The following is a 22,782-nucleotide window of genomic DNA, read 5'->3' on the forward strand; positions in this document are numbered from 1 at the left end:
GTCGTGACTCTCGCTTATTTTGAAGGCACGCAGTAGAGTTTTCAAAGGTACAACGCATGGTGTCCCCGGAGACCCCCAAGTTCAGAACAACACGCGCCGGCTTCGCAGACAGCAGAACGCTCCCAGCTGAGCGCACGAGGCGGACCCCGGCTGCAAGGACGCGTTACTGCGCAGCGCAGGGCGCACCTGCCCCTCACCCACGACGGCAGGTGACGGCAGCTTCGGGGTGCGGGGTCCCCGCTTCCCAAGGCACGCAACCGGCCCTCCCCCACTCCGGGGGGCTCACCAGCAGCCACGAAGCCGAAAGGGAGCCTCCCGCCCAGCCCTCTTCTAAGAACGAGCCTCGCATCCTGGAGGAAGAAAACAAGCCAGCATTTCTTACCTCTAGTGACGCGGCCGACTTGGTCCCAGGCAAGGCGGAGTCACATTTGCCCTGTGGAGGCAGAAAGTGGAGAAAAGAGTCCTTTAAGTCACAGGATGTCACTCACGGGAGCAGGGCTGCCGCTGAGCACGGTTACGCGGACACTCACCGTGCCCGGGAGCTTTTTGCTTCGAAACATTAATCTCCACATGACTTTAAATAATGTGAGGACGCTCTCGAGCCCTCAGGAAGCCTTGCAGTCCACACTAAAAGAGGGGAACTTACACACTTTTGTGCAACTTTTACCCTTCAGCCAGAGGAAGTGATGATGCTTCTGTTACCAACCTCAAAACTCAACCAAAAGAACCAAAGAAACAAAACCAGTTACTTGTTTCGTCTCCAGATGCATCGTATTTAATTAGCCGCAGTTGCCCCTAACGGAACTGGACAAACGTTTGGTTTTGTTTGAAATGATTATTTATTTTTAAGAGGAGGGGGGGCAGGGAGGCGCCTGTGTGGCTCAGTCAAAGTGTCCGACTTTGGCTCAGGTCATGATCTCACGGTTCATGAGTTCGAGCCCCGCATCGGGTTCTGTGCCGACAGCTCAGAGCCTGGAGCCTGCTTGGGATTCTGTGTGTGTGTGTGTGTGTGTGTGTGTGTGTGTGTGTGTGTCCCTTCCCTGCTGAGCTCTGTCTCTCTGTCTCAAAAACAAATAAAATAAAATCTAAAAAAGAGAGAGAGAGAAAAGCAGGGGAAGGGCAGAGAGAGAGAGAGAGACAGAATCCAAAGCAGGATTCACTGTCAGCAGAGCCTGATGCAGGGCTCAAACCCACGAATGTGAGATCATGACCTGAGCCAAATCAAGAGTCAGAGGCTTAGCTGACTGAGCCTGCCAGGCGCCCTGGACAAACGTTTTGAGGTGACCTGTCCGCTCTCCATTCTATGAAGATGGTCATTCCGGGCTCGGGGGCAGGAAGGCCCTTCGTCTGTGAACACACTCCGAAAGAACCACTGAAAACCCAGACTTGCTCAGTCGTGGCGTTCAAGCCCAGGAACACACACATCCGGGCCTCCCCTCCTCTTCCCAAGCCTCTCTTTGGCTGGAGTAAAATCCCAAAATTGAGTTTACTTAGCGACACGTTTTAGGATCTTGAGACCAGAAACCAAGGCTGGTCTCCGTCCGCCCCATGCCGCAGGGGCTCAGTTTCCATTCTGTTTCATCCTTCCCCGTTTCCCTTCTGTTCTCTGCTCCTTGGCTCCTACCCGCTGAAAAGTAAGAGACGAAGAAGGAAACCAAACTTCACATGAGTCTCTTGCGCCCCTCGCTAGTAACTGGGGGTCAAGGGTCAGAAGAGCGAGCTGGGAGAAGGCTCCCACGGCGCCGACCGCAGAAAGGCCTCGGATTCCACCACCAGAGAGGTCTGCGCTCCTGGGTAGCGCACCCCAACCCCAACCTGCACCGCCCCGTCTCCCGACACAACCTGCAAACAGCAGTGTTAACAGTGACACCTTTCATTTCTGGCTCTCGACATTCAGTGCCTGTTAGAAACACCCGGAGCTTTACAAACTCCCAGACCCAAGCAATCGGAAGGGCAGGGACCGTCCGGGCATTTCAGTATTTACAGTGCTTCCCAGGCGACACTCGTGTGCCGTCCAGGTTGAGAATGCTTGCTGTCCTCCTTGTCCCTGTTCCGTGTCCCCTGGCTGGACGGTCAGTATTAAACAGCACGAACACGGGCTCTGCTCCCTGCACACCGGCTGGCACTGCACAGGGCGTGTAGAGCAAACACCTGCGGGTCTTGTCCCCAGCAGCCCGCCTCGGTCTTTCTACGGGAACGAATTCCGAGAAGCCCAGGAGACAGCGTCCCTGCCGTGATCAGCCATCACCGTGCGCAGGGACGTGACCCGGGTCGGGTCACTCTCCGGGCACAGTGCCCTCTCAGAGGTGGGCATGTGAGGCCTGCCCAGGGCTCCGGCCCTCTCTGTCCCGGGGGCCAGCTTTGCAGATGCTCTGAGTCTGGGGTTGCTGCTTGTTTTATTCAGGAAAGGCGCCTGCCTGGGGATGGAGAGAAAGTCGGCGACGTACCCGCCGGAGGCCATGCCTTTTTCCAAGGACAGAGGCCCACAGTTGCCCACCTGGTTCGTGCCACTTTGATTTGGCGCCTGTAACCCGAGAAAGGGTGTGAGGCCTGACGCAACATAAAAGGTGTGTTTACAAATAAACGCCCGAAAGCAAGAAATGAAAATCCCCAAAGTCCCACAGGACCACACATTCATCCGTGGTCTTAATCAACACCGTGACCAGCCCACCAGCTGGTCGCCTTCCACAGGGGCTGGCAGGGGACACGCCACGCGTGACGCCCCTGACCCCAGCTGCCTTGAAGCCCCCGGGACCGTGCATACAGGGTATTCAGTATTTGAGGGGCTCTCCCTGAAAACGCGAGATGAATTTGCAGTCTCTCGTTTACAGTCACAAATCCTCTTTGCCCTTCGTTTTCCAGACCCCGCCCCCTTTGCAAGTAAGAGTCAGTGAATTAAATTTTTTTTTTCAATGTTTATTTTTTGGGGGACAGAGAGAGACAGAGCATGAACGGGGAAGGGGCAGAGAGAGAGGGAGACACAGAATCGGAAACAGGCTCCGGGCTCCGAGCCATCAGCCCAGAGCCCGACGCGGGGCTCGAACTCACGGACCGCGAGATCGCGACCTGGCTGAAGTCGGACGCTCAACCGACTGCGCCACCCAGGCGCCCCAAGAGTCAGTGAATTAAACAGGGGCGTCGGGTGACTTGGTGACGAGGGGCATCAGGTGACAGGGCTCAGTCTACTTGGTAGGCAGCCGCCGGGCTCGGCTCCTGAGCCAAACATGGGGGGTGGGGGCCTTTCAACTCCACCAGTGCTGATCCCCGTCCTTACTACTTCTTTCCAATCCAAGATGAGTGGACAGGACATCCCCCCAGGTCCCACCCTCCTCCCTCGGAGCCCACGTGATTATGGCGGGTGGGGAAGGACACGGAGAAGGCGGAGGTGAGGAAAGGGAGGGCAGGAGAGAGGCTAAGCCAGGTTTCCATCACGAGAGGAGTCAGGCCGGTCCTTCCTCTTCCCGTCAGTCTTGTGACTGTATTCGAGTCCAAATGCACCTGGCATGATTCCGGGAGCATCACGGCCAGATCCCCAGGGAAAAACCACAGAGGCCACAGCATGAAACCCTCCACAGAAACGTTGTGCTCCAGGCGTATTCCACGAAGAGGAAACTTGTCAAACTTGTGTGTGGACAATAAATGAACGGGGGCAAATGTGTTTTCCGAACTTGAAAGAAAAGTTATCGGAAATACCTAGACAAGGTTATCAATCACCATTCTGGAAAAAAAATACGGCTCGAAGATTTTTGCAAAGCTCTCGAGAGCAATCATGTGCCACGGACGAGCGAAAGGCCCCCAACTGTAGCGCCTACAGCGTTTGGAATTTCTAGTCTGGATGACCAAGCTTCACTTGATTCTGTGGGTCCTTTGAGATTGGCCTTTCAGTATATAAAGCTGACAAGCCAACTTTGTAATAACCAAGGGGTCTGGCTCGCTCCCAGAGTCCCTGTTTACTAGAGGGTGGAGGACCTCACAGACTCTGTGCACCGTCCTCAAAAGCACACTTGGCCAGGTGAGCAGTTGATAGAATGAATACACACTATTATCTCCTCGGTGGAACTAGAATGTGGGATTCGGAAAAGGCTCGGCACTTTAAGCCCTGATTTGCCTGGAGTATTGCTGTTGCTTTAAATTAACGCAGGTGCACAGGACTGACCACCGAGCTCCCAGGCTGCTTCAGCAGGTGCGGTGGCCGCAAGGGTGGAGCTCAGGCGCCCGACCTGCTGGCAGGCTGTTTCCGGCCACCAGACACTGGGCAAGTTACTTAACCACTTGGCCTCAGTTTCCCCATTTGCACAGTTGGGGCAGTACCTGCCTTACGGGGGGGGGGGGGAGTGGGGACGTGGGGTGACACATTTTAGGCACCTGGCAGGCAGCAGATGATCAGTGTTGGTGACACTGATGCTGCTGATGCAGGAAAAGGAAGGTGTGCCCCAGCCGACCCCAGATCAGAGATGTCATCGAGAACACTGGCGTCGTGTTTCTGGTCTGTGATCCTTTAGGAGTTGACCCTGGAGGCGGTCGGACTAGATCTCAGAGTGACTGCGGTCACTCTGGCTGGCGGGGAGGCGTGGCCACGGGCGAACAGCAGGTGGCGCCAGAGACTCGGTCTGCGGCCACGCACCAGCTGACTGGGGAGGCTGCTCCGGGCCCCATCTGAATTCTATTTCTTCTAAACAATTAGGCCCTAAATCAATGTTGATCCTGTCATTCTGGAGCCGTTTAGAAATTCCCCAAACAGTTCATGTACGATGCAAGGTTATCCACCCCTTCCTCTGCAGTGTCGATGCTTAAATGTCTCTGGACGGTGGGTGACCTGGGCGCACACACATCCACCCCCCCACCCCCACCCCCACACACACGCGCTGTGTTGAGTCTGTGTGTCCATGTGTCCTGCAGTCCTGGCTTCTCCCTCCCCACCGACATCGCGTCTGCCGCGGGGACTCCAGCCTGGCCGCCTGTTGCAGGACAGGACCGGCCTTTGTTCTGTGGGGGCTCACAGATGTCTGTGCTCCCCCAGGAATGAAATGCTCAGCTCATCATCAGGAAGGCAGGGCTGTTTTCCAGAGCCAGGTTGCCCTTAGCAGGCCCTCCTCTCCCTCTCCTGGGGCCCCACAGCTCCACAGAACCCTCTTTATTCACCCTGAAGGGTGACACAGGTGATGTGACGGCATCCGCCAGGAAACCCGCCCCCTGTCAGCCGGTTCCTGGCCTGCGGCTTGTGTCTTCTCTAATGAAGCAGGGCCGTGAGGCCATGTGACTAGTCTCCGGGGGAGCCAAGCCAGCACTAGAAAAGGGGGTGTTCTGGATTGCAGCCCTCTGGATTGCAGCCCGGTGCTCCCTCCCCTCCCCAGGGCCCAGAGGTGGGGTCCACAGCAAAATAGACAGTGGGGGGCTCTCAGAGAACATGCTCATCCTGCAAGCAGTAGAGAAATCCAAGCAAGAAGGACCTCACAGTGCACGCTTACAGACAACAGAGAAACAGAGTGGCTCAGGGAGGGAGGGAGGGAGGGAGGGAAGGAAGGAAGGAAGGAAGGAAGGCAGGCAGGCAGGCAGGCATAAGAAGGAAGGGGGACCCACAGGGTGAAGGGTGGGGACCACGGGGCTGGACGGCCACCACAGCTGTCCCCGGGGACTTCCAGTCTCCGTAATCTTTGAATTTTTCCAAAAAATCGTTCAAAATATTTTTCAGAAACATTTAATTGAGGCCAATTTCACGTAACATAAAATTAACCATTTTGAAATGAACGGTGTCACGAAGCGCATTCACGCCACCGTGCAACCATCCCCACCGTCCACTTCCAGTTATTCTCATCACCCCACACGAAAAGCCTGAGGAGTCAGGACTCACGCCCACAGCCCCTCCCCCTGGCTCCCGTGACCAGTGAGACGTACGTGCTGCCCACCCTGGACTTGCCCATCACGGAACCACACAGTGGACGGCTTTGGTGTCTGGTGTCTGGCCCCTCCCCCTCAGCAGGACGCTTCTGAGGTTCCTCAGCTCGACGCACACGCCGCCACTCTGTCCCTTTCTGATGGCCGCGAGGGCTCCACAGTATGGATACACCACACTTGTTCATCCGCTCAGCCGCTGATGGAGGCTTGGCGGCTCCCACCTTTTGGTGTCTGTGAACCAGACGTGCCCTGGTTCGAGTCGCCCCTGCCAGCAACCTTGGGTACATATCTAGGAGAATTGTCGAGTTTGAGTTTTTTGAGGAACTGCCAGATTTTTCCACAGCAGGGGAACCACCTTGCACTCCCACCAGCAACGTGCCAGGGTTCTACTGCTCCACGGTCTCACTCAAAACTTGTTATTTGGCATTTTTCTTTTATTATTATAGTCATCCTGGTGGGGATCTCCTTGTGGTTTTGATTTGCATTTTGCTAACGATTAGCGATGCTGAGCATCATTTCACGTGCCTTTTGGCCACCCGTGTGTGTTCTTTGGAGAAAGGTCTATTCACATCCTTGGCCCTTTTTCAGTTGGGCTGTTTGTCTCTTTGCTGTTCATGGCAGGTTTTGACACTCACGGAGGTATAGGAAAGGAGAGCCTGGCCCTCATGAGCTGAGGGACTGGGAGTGAGCCGGCTATGTGAGGCTGGACCACTGAGTGGCCTCGGAGAGGGGTAACCGAACAATCCACTGAGCAACATAAGAATAAGGCCATTGGTCTAACTTGTCTTCAGCTCAGGTTTAAAATATTTTTTTAAGTCATCCCTGAGGGGTGCCTGGGCAGCTCAGTCGGTTGAGCATCCGACTTCGGCTCAGGTCATGATCTCGCAGTTCACAAGTTTGAGCCCCACGTCAGGCTCTGTGCTGACAGCTGGGAGCCTGGAGCCTGCTTCGGATTCTGTGTCGCCCTCTGTCTCTCTGCCCTCCCCCTGCCCGTGCTCTATCTCTCTCCCTCTCAAAAATAAACATTAATAAAAAATAAAAAATAGAGTCATCCCTAATAACTGAACATGCCAGACCTGTCCCTTCCATGAGTCTGGGGGAATTTACCCTGGCACTGGGTTCAAGTGAAGTTGAACACGAAAGCTGTTCCCACGCCAGGAAGACACCGAAGCCGCCTGGCAGACGCGCGGGGCTCGCGCGGGGCTCCCGGGGACGGACGCATCTGGAGCCAGGCCACAAGGAGTCCGCACGGAATGGGCGAGGCTCCCGAGGTGCTCTCAGTCCACAATTTCAAAACCCAAGGAGAGATGTGGCCTGAGGAAGAGAGAGCGGGCACGTGGGAGCCAGGGCCACACCCAGAGCCTCTGCCAGTATGGGGGGCAGCGTTAAAGAGAACATGAGATGACTATTTTTAAACTCAAACAAGACGTAGAAGTAAACGTAGACAAGCTGCGATGGTTCGCAGAGAGTATAATTCTCTGTAGAATCTGGGAGGACGTACTGACAATTTATTAACTCTAACCAGACGGTTGTGACAGGTTGCCGGAAAGAGGAGTTAATATTCAAAAGCTGATAGTGCTTCTGTACATCAGCAAGAAACCGTTTTTTAAAGCCTTTCTTTTTCAGTAATCTCTACACCCAAGGGGGGACTCAAACTTACAACCCTGAGATCAAGAGTTTCACGCTCTGCTGACTGAGCCAGCCGGGCACCCCAAGAGGAATCCATTTAAAGAGATGGTTAGAGAGAGAGAGAGAGAGACAAGGGGGAAAGGCAAGAGAAGAGAAGAGAAGAAAGGACCACCCGTGAAGTATAAAGAGTAAGTGTAACAAAATGTGTAGGACTTTACAGAAAATATGATAAAACCTTTTGAAGGAAATACACAGAAATAAAAGAAAACCGGGCAGGTACGGGCACCTTAGCCCTCGCTGGAGTGGTCCCATTTGTGCAAGCAGCCTGGCCCAGCACGCGGGGGCTCAGGGACGGGCAGCCGGACACAAGGGACGAGCATTGCCAGCCAACTCACGGATCACCTCATACCGCATACAAAAATAAATTCAAGACCAAAACAGGAAAAAGCTGAACTACGTAAGTTTCAAAAGGACATTCAGGAGATTGTGTTTTGACTTGTACTGCGAAGGCATTTTTCCAGGAAGTCAAAAATCCATACATGGTACTTGTAAAAATCAATAGGTTGGACTACATCTAAGGAAGAAAATTTTGGGTGAACAAAAGACACCACGACCTCAAAACGGGCCAGACCCGAAGGCAATGCGCCTCTGACCTACACACTCAGAAAGAATTAGCACCAGAGGTATATCGAGGTTAATGCATACGATGGAGAGACACGTTTCCTCTTCATCACATAAGTGAATTCTTCATTCCTACAAATAGCATAAGTGTGCCAAACCGCATCCAACGGGAGTTGGGGAGTATTTGGAAAAAGAGAAATTCTGCTAAATCGCTACAGAGAGAATACAGAAGTTCAACCACTTTGGAGAAGAATTAGTCAATACCGAGTTAATTTCAAAATGTACGTATCTTATGGCCCATCAATTGCACTTTTAAGTGTCTAAACAGAGAAATAAACTCTGGTATATGTTCATGGGAAAATACAGGTTTTCCACTGAGCACTGCTTAAAAGAACAAAAAATGGAAATTATCCGACTTGGCTCCTTGGTGGGGGAGTGGAAAAATAAACTGGTATTTTCATACCAACAAATGCCACTCGGCACCCAAAGTAAATAAAATAGAACTAAATGATCAACATGAATAAATCTCAAAAATATCAGAGTTTTGGAAAAAAGGAAACGTAGACTATGATCCTATCCACATAGAAATTAAAAACACAACCATCATTTATAAGTAGAGACTGTGATGGCCGGAACTGTGCCCCCTCAAAAATTCATACGTTGAGGCTGTAACGCCCAGGACCTCAGAGTGGAACCCTGTTGGAGAAAGGTCTCCACGCAGGTAATCGAGTCTAGTGAGGTCAGGCGTGTGGACCCTGATCCAAAGGGTCTAGTGTCCTTCTAAGAAGAGGAGATCAGGACACAGAAACGGAAGGACACAGAAGACGCAATGTGCAAGCCAAGGAGAGAGGTCTTAGAAGAAACCAACCTTGACCTTGGACGTCCCGCCTCCAGGACCGTGAGGAAGAAACACCTGTTGCTTAGGCTGCCCAGTCCACGGTACTTGTTACAGCAGCCACAGCCTGGAGAGGAGAATACAGGCAAGAAAAGCGTGCCTTCAGCGAAATCTCCCTACGGCTCGAAGCCCACTGACAGACACCTGCATGCAGACCGTGACCTTCCTTCAAGGAACTCACGGCTGCCCTTCGCGCCTTACTCTTTATGTTTTTTTTTATTGGAGATTAAAAGTAACCTCACCTTCACAGCAGCCAGCCCCTCAAGGTCCTGGAAGCCTGGCTTCCAAATTCCTTAGAGACCTACTTATCCCTCACCACCCCCCAATCAAAAAGGATATAATCAGTCACTCCTCATGACCCCAGGGCAGCTCTTTCTGCCCACGGGTCCCGTCCCCGTGCTTTCATAAAATTGCCTTTTAGCACCAAAAACGTCTCAAGAATTCTTTCTTAGCCGTCCGCTCTCAAACCCAAACCTTCCATATTTCATAATTCCATCATAGCCGACTAATACGGCCAGGGAGGCCAGATTCCTTTGTGGGCCAGCTGAGAACAACCAGAGAAGCAGGTCACATGTCCACTGAGTGTTTCAACAACGGTAGTTAACTGGACTTGAAATATGAGCCAAGTCCAGACACTGGAGAGTCCACTGGGGCTGTTACAGTCCTCGCTGCACCTCCAGAACACGCGTTCTTGTCTTAGAGACCCGGGCTACCCAGCACGTCCACAGCGTCGCCTCGCACATCCGCCCGGCTGGGTCACGTAGACCGAGCCAGGCATTTTTCTGTAACTGAGAAACGCCCCAGCCAGTCAACACCTCGGGGCCATCACAGTCCAAATAATCGAATCATAACCACCCAGGTGTGCTGTGTTAGGCTGCCACCATCAAGAGACTACTGACTACTTGTCATCAAATCCTCCCGGGGCACTGAGGTCCTCTCCGGGCCCCTGAGGACTAGAAAATCCCTCTGAAGAAACAGCGTGGCAAGATCGCGGGTCAGAGCTCTCCTTCCCAGAAGCACCTGCCGTCTCGTGCCTTCCTCGCTGGCTCCCTTTGTGAGGGCCATACCTTTGGAAAACAAATCAGGGTATCCGATGCGGAGGTCGAGGCGCCGACCCCCACGTTGTTGGAAATCTACACATAACCTCTGACTCCCCCAAAACGTAAGTACTAAGAACCTACTGTGAACCGACAGCCTTCCCTATAACAGCCGCAGTCGGCTAACACGTCACTGATCTGTGTTACACGTCATGTACTACATTCTTACAATCAAGTCGGCTGGAGAAAAGAAAACGCTGCTGAGAAAATCACAAGGAAGAGAAAATACACTCACAGAACGTATGTAGGACCACGTTGGGTCATTATTAACTACGGTCTCAGAGAAACAAGAAACTGGTTTCATTTCTTTCTTAATTATCGATCCCCCGACGATGTGTTCGGGGATGACCCGAGATAATATGAAGATGAAAGGCGTCTTCCCCGTCGGAGTGTGTTGTTCGACCTCCTGCTGAAGCAAACGTTCCCCAGGAATCACAGGCACTCACTGGGGTCGGGCGGGCGCTTGGCGGGCGGGCCCGGGAGCCATCAGCCGGCAGGGCAGAGCCGGTGTAGACCCGGCATCTAGAGATTGCGTGGGGAGCTGAGCCGCGAGCCAGGAGACGGGCTGCTTCAGAGTCTCCAAGACAAACTCTTCCTGGGAGGCAGCGTTCGGGGCCTCGGGTCCCCATGTCAGCACCGTGGACCTTTGGGGCGGCTGGCTCTGTGGCAGGCCCCCCCCGCCCCGTGCACTTTAACGGCATCCCCGGGCTTAAATGCCAAGAGCAATCCCTGTCTCAGTTGCGACGACCAAAACTGTCTCCATACGTTGCTGATGTCCCCCAGGGGTGCACGATCGCCCCCGACTGAGAGTGAACGGCACCTTTAGGAGCAAGACTCCAGCCCTGGTAGGTTCTGCAGGCAGACGAGCGGGATGTGGCAAAGACACGCGAGCACAAGGCCCGTAAATGCGGCCACCGCTGTGCCCAGAGAGCAGCTCGGAAGCCCCAACACGAAGACTTAGCTCAAAGGTAGAGCCCGGAAGGAAGCAGGGCTTGATTCTGAGAGCCGGAGAGCGGGGCCGGCCGCCCCAAAGCCTCCTGAGCGCGGGCAGGGCTCCTCGGATGCCCCGTGTGCAGCTGAGAGGCAGACGGTTACAGCTGTGCTCCAGGGAGAGGGGGCCGTCCCCTCCCACCTCAGCCCTGTGACCACATAAACCAGATGCACGCAAGGGCGGGAGCCCACGTTCATAAACGCTCTCATAAATCCGAACGGATTTGCGATTCATTCAGCAGAGCGCTTCATCGTCTGCCCCAGACGGGCCGATGATAAGCCTTTGGTTCCCAGGCCTGTTCGCTGTGGGCCCACCTGGCCCGGCCTCGGTGACCAGGTGCTGGTCACACACGGGTCCGGATGCTGCTGTGAAGGTGTTTGTAGATGCGCTTAACCTTCGCATCAACAGCCTTTGAGTAGAGCAAACGTCCCTCCACACCGAGGTGGCCGCATCCCTCAGCTGCAGGCCTTTAGAGAAAAAGACTGAGGTTCCCCCAAGAAGGAAGGGATCCTCCTCCAGGAGGCCCGCCCACGACAGACAGCCTGGCCTGCCGGCCTGCCCTACAGGCCTCAGGCTCGCCAGCCCCCACCCCCGACCACATGAGCCAGTCCCTGAAAATAAGTCCCGCCCCTCCACGTATGTACACACACACACACACACGCACGCACACACACTCTCTGTTGGTCTGTGTCCTCGGAACACCCTGACAGCACAATCCTTCTGTCCGTAAACGCAGTTCTCATCCCAGAATTAGAAGATAATACTCAACCCCTCCAACTTGATATCAAAGCTTCTCCCTGAGCAGAAAGCCCGCGAAGGGACCCGGTGCCTCTCCCCTGGGCCCCTGCGGGTCCCCACCCTTCACGCCGCCGGGGCAGCTCACCCTGATTCTGTGAGCCCCAATTTCCTCGTAGGTCAGAGGATCTAGGTATGAAAATACACATCACTTGCTCCTTTGGTTCACGGGAGCGATTCCTCTTTTCTTGTCTTTACTAGAGGAGGTGTTTTTGCTAAAGTAGTTACTCTCTGTGGACCCTGTGCCAGAAAGCCCCCAAGCGATAACAGAGTCAGACGTTCGTCTACACCGCGCACGAGCCACGCGTCCCCAGCCTCCCACGCTAGGTCCTCCCCGTAACCAGGTGCCGACCTGATGCTCCGATAAGGACCCTGAGGCTGGCAGAGCAGAAGTATTTTCCCGAAGCCGCATGGCTGGCGTTGCAGAGCCAGGATTTAGCGAACCTCGAGCCGGTATTTTCGGCCACCCTAATTTGCTTCCAGTCACTTAGCGATTCCAAAGCCCTCGCAGATTTACTGCACACACTTTGGTCTCACTGCTTCTCAGCAGGGGGCAGGAGAGAGGGGTCCCGGGAGCAGCGCCACGCGGGTGTTGGCGTAAGCAGTGGTCGCCCCAGGAATTCTGAGTCACTGCAAACGTTACCTACACACGCTTTCCCACATCCGTACGGAAAGTGAAACCAAGAAGGAGAAAGTTCCTAAAAATACTGTTTTGCATTAAGACTCATAAGACGTAAAATTAGCATTTCTATAAGGAAGTTTAAAGTCTTAGACCCAACGGCTAGGAGTTTATCCAAAGATAAAGACCTAAGTGTATAGGGGGCGCCTGGGTAGCCCAGCTGGTTGATTTGGGCTCAGGTCATGATCTCACGGTTCACGGGTTCAAGCACCGTGTCGGGCTCTGGGCTGATAGTGCGGAGCCTGCTTGGGATTCTCTCTCTCTCTCTCTCTCTCTCTCTCTCTCTCTGCCCCTCCCCCACTGGCTCACGTGCTCTTTCTCTCTCAAAATAAATAAAACTTATGAAAAATAGAATGAAATAACACATACACACACACACAACAGCTTTTACGCCAAAACCCTACACCTACAAGACACGGAAACTGGTCCCAAGGAGACCGAATATGACCGTGGGGCACTCCAGACCCACTGCCCACTATTCGTGCCCCAGCTCCTCCTCCTTCAGTGTTTTCAGGGTCCCTTGTCCTTGCACGTGACGGGTCATCGCTACAGATGGACGCTGTCCTGGTCCCCCACCCAGCTAAGCACTGAGGACTCCAAGGAAGGGTTCAGGGTTCACAGGTTGACCGCAGGCAGGAGAGGCCACGTGTGCAGCCCAGGGCACCGCGGTGGGGCTGAGTGAGGCAGGGGACGTCACGGAGTGCTTCCCACCAGAGCCCGTGCTCGGCCCAGACCGCCGGGCAGAAGGGAGCGGGCAGGACAAGACCGACGCAGGACACGGCTGGGCTCGGCCCGCGGTCTGGCAGTCAAGGAGGGCACGCACAGCCTGGAACAGACCCAGCAGCGCGGGGACCCACCGGGAACGCCAGGGCTCCGATGAAGACTGGTTGAGGCCGTACACCTTTGACCTTCAACAGATAAGAAGGAAGCCTTCCCTCATCCAACTGCAAGCAGAAACGTCGAGAAATGATGTCTGTGATGGATCTCCTCTGTGGGGCAGCTCCCTTCCCAGAGGAGACACAGTGAATATCCCCATCGTAAACGCCCTCTCGGGGAGTTTCTGGGCCCTAGAGAAGATGGAGACCACTCACGCCCCTATAGACAAATGTTATCACAAACTTCCTCCTTAAAGACGGATTTACCATTCCTAATGAAACGTATCCACTCTTCCCATGGGATCCCGCTCCCCCTGCACCCTTCCCTAAGTCAAACACGGGAGCCCCAGATCCCGACTGCCCCTTGGACTTTCTCACCGGAGCACTGACACGTGGGGCCTCTCGCATTCAGAAGTGAACCCTTTCTTTCCTGCTCCCAGTGTGTGTTTTGCCAACTTCATTCAAAGGCCCCCAGATATAGAACATACGAGGACAGAGGGACGTTTCTCTGGTCCCCGATTCTGCTGCTGTGTCTCTGTCTTCCTGCCCAGGCTGGCTCAGTGTCCCAGGGAAGGGAGTCACCCCCAATCCGTGTAGACAGACAGATGACAGGCGGAGTAGAGGTCACAGAAGATATGGATGCCATTTAAAGACATTACATGGTATGGTATACTTATTCTAATATATATTTGTTAAAGTTTATTTATTTTAAGAGAAAGAGAGAGTAGGGGAGGGCACAGAGAGAGAGAGAGAGAGAGAGAGAGAGAGAGAGAATCCCAAGCAGGCTCTGCGCTGTCAGCACAGAGCCCAACGTGGGACTCGAACCCATGAACCGTGAGATCATGACCTGGGCCAAAATCAAGTGTTGGATGCTTAACCGACTGAGCCACCGAGGCACCCGATACTTTTTTTTTTCTTTTTCTAAAAACACGTGGCTCAGTCGGTTAAGTGTCCAACTCTTGATTTTGGCCCAAGTCATATCTCATGTGCATGGGTTCGAGCCCCGAGTCAGGCTCTCCACTGACAGTGCAGAGCCTGCTTGGGATTCTCTCTCTCTCTCTCTCTTCCCTCCCCTACTCATGCTCTCTCTCTCAAAATAAATAAATAAGCTTAAATATATGTGTGTGCGTGTATATATGTATATATATAAAACATATTTACAAATGTATATATTTAATAATTATATAACATAAACATATATAAGATATAAGATATAAAATATATACATATATCCATACATATATGTGTGTGTACATGTTTAATAATTATATTACATAAATAATATATAAGATATGAGATATAAAATACATACAAAATATATATAATATATATAAAATAAATAAGCTTATATATATAACATATATATGTCTTATAGTACACACTCTATATGGTATATTATACGGTATATACTCTATAGAGTATATCATATATAGTGTATGCTCTATAGAGTATATAGTATATACCATATATATGTGGGGGGCACCTGGGTGGCTCAGTGGGTTAACCGTCCAACTTCGGGTCAGGTCATGATCTCGCGGTCCGTGAGTTCGAGCCCCGCGTCGGGCTCTGTGCCGACAGCTCGGAGCCTGGAGCCTGCTTTGGATTCTGTGTCTCCCTCACTCTCTGCCCCTCCCCCGCGTGTGCTCGCTCTCTCTCTCTCTCAAAACTAAACATTAAATATATATATATATATATATATATGTACCGTGGAGAAGCTCACAGAAATGGTTGACAACCTCCTGGTCAAGGCCGACAAGTGCCCGTCTGCCAGCCGTGCCGGGGGGCGAGTCGCCGATACGGGGGTAGAACACAGGCAGGAGTGACAGAAGAACCCCCCCCCCCCCGATGTGTCCGCTGCCTGGTGAAAAGCAGCAGGAGGAAGATAACATCTGAATCATCAACTTCCTCGTCAGGCAGCCTACGCGCGCCGAGCGAAGATCGAACTATTGACTCCACGGAACTCGGGTGGGCTGGGAGGTTCCATCCTGCCACATCGTTTCTGTCTGTGTCTCATGGTAGTTAAGACAGGCTGAAAGTGTTGAGCGGTGAAATTTGCTTGCTGGGTTCTTCAGAGCACTCTCGCTGGCCTAACAGATTCAAGTATTCTCTCACGTGATTGAGCTACGCCCTGGTCAGTGCCCCGCTCTGTGCCCCGCTCTGTGCCCTGTTTTGTGCCCCCGCCTGTGCCCCATTCTGCGCACCATCCCAGAGCAGATGCAGAAAAAGCCCACCTGAGAATGGGTTACACCTCACCTCCAGCTTGCAGACATCGGCCAGCGCACGGACGCTTGGCGCAAAACATCTGGGCGTGTGTGTGAGCTCCTCGCTACCGAAAGCAGACAACTCTGCTATGACAGCGTCCAGAAGGAGCTTATATGGGCTACACGGAAACCCGAGGGCAGACGTCCCCGGCCAGTTCTCCAGGAGGCCGTGCTCAGACCCTACTGTGCACCGGCCCTGCCCCTGGCTGAGCCCCCACGTCAGCGCTCCCCAGACCGCCAAGCATTATGCGCACAGCCCTTCCCAGGGGCACGAGGGCGTGACTATTCTCAAAGCAATCGTCTGTCATTTCCAGATCCCCGACGCCTTCCTAGGAGTCTCCCCCGTTCCCCTCCAAGGCCTCGATCCCCCTTCCCAAAGGAAAGGCTCACCACTCGCCCCTCACTCTCCCTCCACTGCATTTTCGGGGCCGTGGGGACGGGAGCCTCGGGGCGCCCGGGGCTCCTGGTCTCGCTCGGCAACCCTGGCAGGTCCTACAAGCTCCACTGCTGTGCTCTCGGCAAGTCTGAAGGGCAAGCCGTTCAAATTTTCAGCTGGCAGAGCTTTCAAAAGAATCTTCTGTAACAATCACGAGGTGCTCTCTGGCATACGGCTCGGAAAAACCAAGTAACGCTACAATAACCAATCTTTTCCCATTCCCACCTTTCCTTCCTATTTCTGTGCACGATTTCTCCAGGGCGGACGGCTCGGGGGCCCAGCTGCTGGGGGCCTCGGTGGCCCTCCGTGCATCGCCCCGCAGACCTGCTCTGAATTCCTGATCGCTGTACTTGTTGTATTTGGTAATTTCCCATTTCAAAACATATTCTGCCCACCCGTATGCCAATAATAATTGTAACAGTAATTCGAAAGAAACTTAACGCCTAGAGTCGGATGGTTACAGGCAATTTAAAAACCAACCAATGAGGGGGAGCCTGGGTAGCTCAGTCGGTTAAGCATCTGACTCTTGATTTTGGCTCAGGTCATGATTGCACCGTCCGTGGGACTGAGCCCCGATTCGGGCTCAGTGCTGACAGTGCAGAGCCTGCTTTGGATTCTCTCTCCCCACCTCTCTCTCAAAATAAATAAATAAGCAAACGTGTAAAACAATTTAAAAATCAACTAATGAATGGATGTTTCCTGCAAGAATACAGGTGATGACTTTTTCTCAAAGACCCATATACATCACATTAGGATAATATTCTAAGGGGTACGTAGCTGGAAATTCAAATTCAAGGAGAAAAAGAGGTAGAAAACATTCTCCCTGCTCAGGAAACAGCACTGTCGTGTATGTGTTTATTTTTATCTCTATCATTTCTAGCAGTTCTGGCACCGGCCGATGTCGTGAACTCATTCAGGTCCTGGAAGCCAGATCACGGTTTCAATTAAACCAACTCCTTAGGCTTTCTCGAAAAATATTCTAAGTCACTGACACATTGGAGTCCTAGATGGTTGTTCACGTGCGTGCAATCGGGCCGACGCAACAGGGGTCCAGGAAGGAGGTTTCGGGTGACAGTGACGGGTTACTGCGGTGTCTGCCCTCGGCCGGCGGGCACCGGGGGCATGAAGCCCACCTCCACCGCCTGGAGCCCGCTACAGCAGAAGCTGGGTCTGCTGAAAATGTTTAAAAAGAAACGGGTGGATGTTAACCACCTAGAATTTAGATAAAAACCTGAAATAAAAATGAAAAGGAAAAAGAAACGGTTGGGGAGGGACCTAGAAGCTGTAGGAACGAGGGGCCTCTCCTGTACTGGCGCACTTTGCATTTTCTACTTGAGACAACTTCAGATTCCACTCGAGGCTCCTTCCCTTGATCATCTGTCCCAGGAAAATATTTTGGTCCATGAGAGAGGCTGGAAACGTGCCTCTTGCTGGCTCTGAAATGGCGGACTGCTCATAACATGAACAGGAAGAATCTAGAAGGAACCAAACTACTCTACAGAAGCAGTTGGGTTCAGGCCAGAGTTTTTGGGACAACAGAAAGGACACTGAAACCGAGAGACCGTGGGCTTTTAGGGACCAGCGTCCCCGAGGGTGAGAAGCCGAGAAAATCGATTTAACCGCATTAAGCACTCTGGTGAATGGCTTTCTTAAGTGTCATCACCAGTTCCATAATAATTTAATTGTGCGCCTACTTTTAAAGAATGTAAAGCATTTAACAGGAAAAGCAAAGGGGGGACAGAGAAAGTAAGTCTTCATCTTATTTTCAACTTTTAAACACCAAACACATTGTATATTTACAATTTTCTGTATACATTTACCACACAATTTTAAACCAACGAGTCTATTTAATTGCAAACAATCTTAGTATTCTAAGAAATTAAATTAGTTACTAGCCATGTGAATAGTTTATAACTGGTAAGAGAAAAAAAAAAGTTTGGAGGAATAATTATCTAATAGCCTCAAAGGTGTGTAATTTCAAAAACTTGGGGGCAGGATAGAATTTCAAGAATAGTTTTTAAATTTTTTTTTAATGTTTATTTATTCTTGAGAGAGAGAGAGGCAGTGAGTGAACAGGGGAGGGGCAGAGAGTGAAGGAGACACAGAATCCAAAGCAGGCTCCAGGCTCCGAGCTGTCAGCACAGAGCCCGACGCGGGGCTCGAACCCACGAACCGTGAGATCGTGACCTGAGCGGAAGTCAGGCACTTAACCGACAAAGCCAGGCAGGCCCCCCCTCAGGAATCGTTTTTAAGATCTTTCCCAAGACATCAGCCAACAGTAAAAGAGAAGTGAATTACTGTTAATTAGTTGCAATGACCCTTTAACTTATCCATGGAAGAAAAAATAAATAAAACTAGAAAAAGGCTACATAAAGCAAGATTTGAAAATAAGACCCCACTGGGCGCCCGGACGGCACAGTCGATGAAGCGTCCAACTTGGACTTCGAGTCGTGATCTCGCAGTCTGTGCTGTCTCTGTCTCTTTCTCTCTCAAAAATAAAAAGATTTAAAAAAATAAAAATAAAAGCAGACCCAGTTTAGAATTTTGGAAGGTCTTCAGACAAAGCAGACAGGGACTGTCCCAGGGCACACAGCCGCTGCCCCCGCTGGGCGTGGCTCTGTGCCAGCGGGCTGACTCCTTTTGTCTTCAGGGCACCCCTCTGAAGGGAATACATCAGGCACCCCCTGTTTGCAAACAGGGGAAACTGAGACATGGAGAATTCGGTGCCTATCTGGGCACAGCCAGCCCACCCGTGACCCAGGCAATTCCCTGGACAAAAGGACATCAAAGTCTAGCCATTTGTTAAGAAAGAGAGAAAATTAGGGGCACCTGCATGGCTTAGTGTGTTAAGCGTCTGACTTTAGCTCAGGTCATGATCTCACAGTTCGTGGGTTCGAGCCCCACATCGGGCTCTGTGCTGACAGCTCGGAGCCTGGAACCAACCTGCTTTGGATTCTGTGTCTCCCTCTCTCTCTGCCCCTCCCCCACTTGCCCTCTGTCTCTCTCTCAAAAATAAAATAACTATCAAAAAAAAAAGAAAAAGAGAAAATTAGGCAAGCCACATTATTAATAAAGACAAAATGATTTACTCACATGTAACCGTAACATTAAACTGCTAGTTCAGTTAGAGTTACTATTTTTTCCAAATGATAATCTCTGTGACCGAGTGATAACAGGAGATAATGTACATGTGAAATGATGAAAATTATTCTAATTGATCTCATGTCAAGACCTATGTTGATTTTACATCATTTCTTGTAACCATTGTCCTATTTTAGTATATGTGCTGCCGAAGCGAGCACAATAACCATAGTCCTTAAACACCGAGCATGAAATCTGTCTCTTTGGTCCTGAGACTTTGCCCAAAGTAACTGGGGTCTAAAAAAATGTGTCCAAACACAGAGACCCCGAAATCACCGCGCACGGGACTCTAAACACCCTTCACACAGAAAACCGGCAGCATTTGAGAAACGATGCTTCTGCTGATGACGCGAGCAAGAGGCAAGACCGCCAGGGGTCACTCGGGCAGGTGACAGTGGTCAGAGCCACAGCGTGAGGCACCAGGACCTGGTCACCGTGAGGCTCACGCTCTCTGGTGGCTCCTGAGTATTTCCAGGAACAGGATGCAGAGAGACAACTGGCCTTTCTGCTGCAGACGTGGTTTCGTCTGGGTCCACGGAAGCTGGTCCCAGGTTCACAGCCCAGCTCACCTGGTCTGTCAGTGAGGGGCCCGCCCCAGCCAGCCAGCCAGGTGTCCTTGTCCTTCACCCTGGGCCTGGCCCAGGAGAGCAGCAAGACGAGGGAGGAAGCAGTGTGGGAGGAGGGCGCGCAGGCAGAAGTCACAGGAGGGTCCCGCGGCCCGAGCAGGGGGACCCGGCCTGGGCACAGGCGGGTGATTCCTTCCCTCCCGGGAAAGAAGGCACCGAGCCCACAGGCAAACCCGGCGGCTCCCCGGTTGTGATTAGCCTGACGAGCCCCAGAAACCAGACCACCAGAGGCCAAATGCTTAGCTGACAGACTCAGATTCCACCCCCCCAAACCACGTTCCCCACCGGGGCTCCCCCAGGATCCGGGACTAGGAACCCCCGGGAGAGGCTTGCAGCCTGTCCCCTGGGTTATTCGCTCCCAGGAGTGAGGAGATGAGAAGCTTGGGATCTTCCCATTTACATAAAATCTAGAAAACTGCCCCTAAATTTTCCACGGCTAGATTTCCAAAGCCATCTTTTTTGTAAGTCAAAAATGGAAACCCCCTTGGGGATGAGCAAAAAAGGCTGAAAATTGCTTTGAAGACGTTGCCGCTAGGAAATTGCATCCGAAATGTGCTGTCATTTTTTAGACTGTTCTTGTGGAACCCAGATAATCTTGCAAAACCGTGAGCCTCCCAGGAATTTTCCACTTGAAATTTCTGTCGAGTTTCTAAAGTCTCTGTGGATTCTAGATGTCAACTACACGTGATTTACATGGCGATTTTTCAAAGCCACGCACCGTGACGGGAAATAACAAAGATGACTAAAATGATGCACAGACATAGAAATAAATGACCTAATAAAGCAGGAATTTGCAGTAAAGGTTTTTATTATGTGGCCCCAGGCCCATAAAAATAAAAAGAGTTCAATGAAAGGTCAGGGTGCTACCTAGGGTGTTTTATATTTACAGCCACATCAATGTGTTTGTTTCATCCCTTAGATTGTTATTAGCCATTAAGTTTTAAAATTCTATCAAAGATTAGGGGCGCCTGGGTGGCTCAGTCGGTTGAGTGGCCGACTTCGGCTCAGGATGTGATCTCGCGGTCTGTGAGTTTGAGCCCCGAGTCAGGCTCTGTGCTGACAGCTCAGAGCCCGGAGCCTGTTTCAGATTCTGTGTCTCCCTCTCTCTCTGCCCCTCCCCTGCTCATGCTGTCTGTCAAAACTAAATAAACATTAAAAAAATTTTTTTTAATTCTATCAAAGATTCGAAGCATTCTCTGAACCCCGCTGGGGAGATTACAAGCTATTCCCTTTGAACACAAGTGGCCTGTGCACTTGCACTGATGGGAAGCCTGGCCTGGAGCCACAACGCATCCCTAGATACCTGGATTTTAATCTAAGAGAAAGCATTTATTAGTGGTATTGCAACAGAAAATACACTCCCAGATCCAGCAGCCAGGACCACAGGCTTACCTCGTCCCTTTCCCTTCCTGAGATATTATTAAAAAGAAATTCTCCTTCCCCCCCTGCTCCCTCTGCAATGCGGCCAATTTACATTTTTCTGAATTCCGAGCCCCCAGGTCAGCTGTGCAGAACCCCCAGTGGTCTCCTGGGACCCTTTGCTGTGGCGGCACAGTGGACGCTGATAAGAGCCGGGGGATCGGTGGCTTGTCCCAGATTGAATCCCCATTTCCCAGGACTATCATTTGATGCGCAAATCTGCACACTTTACAGCGTGGAAACCTGTGTGGAGACAATTATGCCCGAGAGCCAGCACCTTGGATGCTTTCCCGGCATTCAAGAATGAGTTTGCTTCTCTTGCTCATGGAAACGTATGTAAACCTCATGTAGTAATTTCATTTTTCCCTGGTTCTGTGCGAGGCTCTTCTTCCGGAAGAGTAGAATCAGCTGCGGTCTCAGAGAGTCTGGGGTGCTTGTCCCTCCCTGGCCCACGCCCGACCCCCCCTGCAGGGACAGGGGGCTGCCTCCCACCGGGCGGGATGCACACAGCCTGCGCCCATCACCCTCCAAGCACGGGAACAGCCCCAGGGAAGAAATTAAAATGTTAGAGGAGACAGTGGCTAAAATTCGTGGCCCCAGAATTTTAAACTGGCATGAAGTCATCGCTTAGGAACTTGACACGAACCCAGGCACAACTGATAGGCAGACGATTTGATCGGGAGGTCATATCACCTGCTCTGATAGGACCTTTGGTGCAGAAACGGACTCACGAATTTCGGGGCCTACAGACGGGTAGGCAAGTTCACCCGACACAAGTTCACTTCACAAAACTCCCCGCAAAAACCGATTAAAAATACAGGAAGAAGAAGGAGTCGTTCACAGTGACCCCACAGAGGCTGTGGGGCTGGAACCAAGGGCCCCGGGTCCCTGAGCGTGGGTCTGGCCACGTGACCCTGCAGGGGTCAATATCCCTGCCACTCGATCTCCCCCTTAGAGAATCGGCGGGGCCCGAACAGCCTCCTCGGCTCCTGGGCCCCATTTCTTTGCCCCTTTCGCCGACCCTTGTCTCCAGCTTCCCTCTTCCCATCCTCCAACCCCGCCTTGCTCAGCACCCAGGTCAATCCCACATTCTGGAAACCCCCTGTCACTCAGCTTTCGACCCCCGACTCCTGCGGCCACACCCAGTCTCGCCGGACATGCTGTTGGCTCTGGTTCCACCTGTGCCCATCCTAAGACCTCTTCCTACCTCTCCCCCTGGTCCAGGCGGTCATGACCTCGTGTGTGTGACTACAGACATCTCCCCTCCCAGCACGGCGGCCAGTGACAGCGTGCGTAGGATGCCGAACAAAGCCAGTCCTTCCATTCCCCGAGCAGCTGCCCTGACCCTACGGCGGTCCCAAAGGCCCCGCACAACCTGGTCCCCGTTACCTTCGTGACCTCACCCCAACGCTCTCCCCAGAC

General features: G+C 52.3%; 1 long non-coding RNA gene across 1 annotated transcript in view; it reads right to left on the reverse strand.

Moving 5' to 3' along the window:
• Positions 1 to 371: 371 nt before the first annotated feature.
• LOC122490179 overlaps positions 372 to 22,782 on the reverse strand; it is a 55,303-nt gene continuing 32,892 nt past the window's right edge. The window contains exon 4 of the long non-coding RNA XR_006299110.1: positions 372 to 433. This is a non-coding gene — a long non-coding RNA (uncharacterized LOC122490179). The remainder of the gene's footprint in view (positions 434 to 22,782) is intronic.

Source organism: Prionailurus bengalensis, chromosome B2 (genome assembly GCF_016509475.1).
Source record: "Prionailurus bengalensis isolate Pbe53 chromosome B2, Fcat_Pben_1.1_paternal_pri, whole genome shotgun sequence".
NCBI lineage: Eukaryota > Metazoa > Chordata > Mammalia > Carnivora > Felidae > Prionailurus > Prionailurus bengalensis.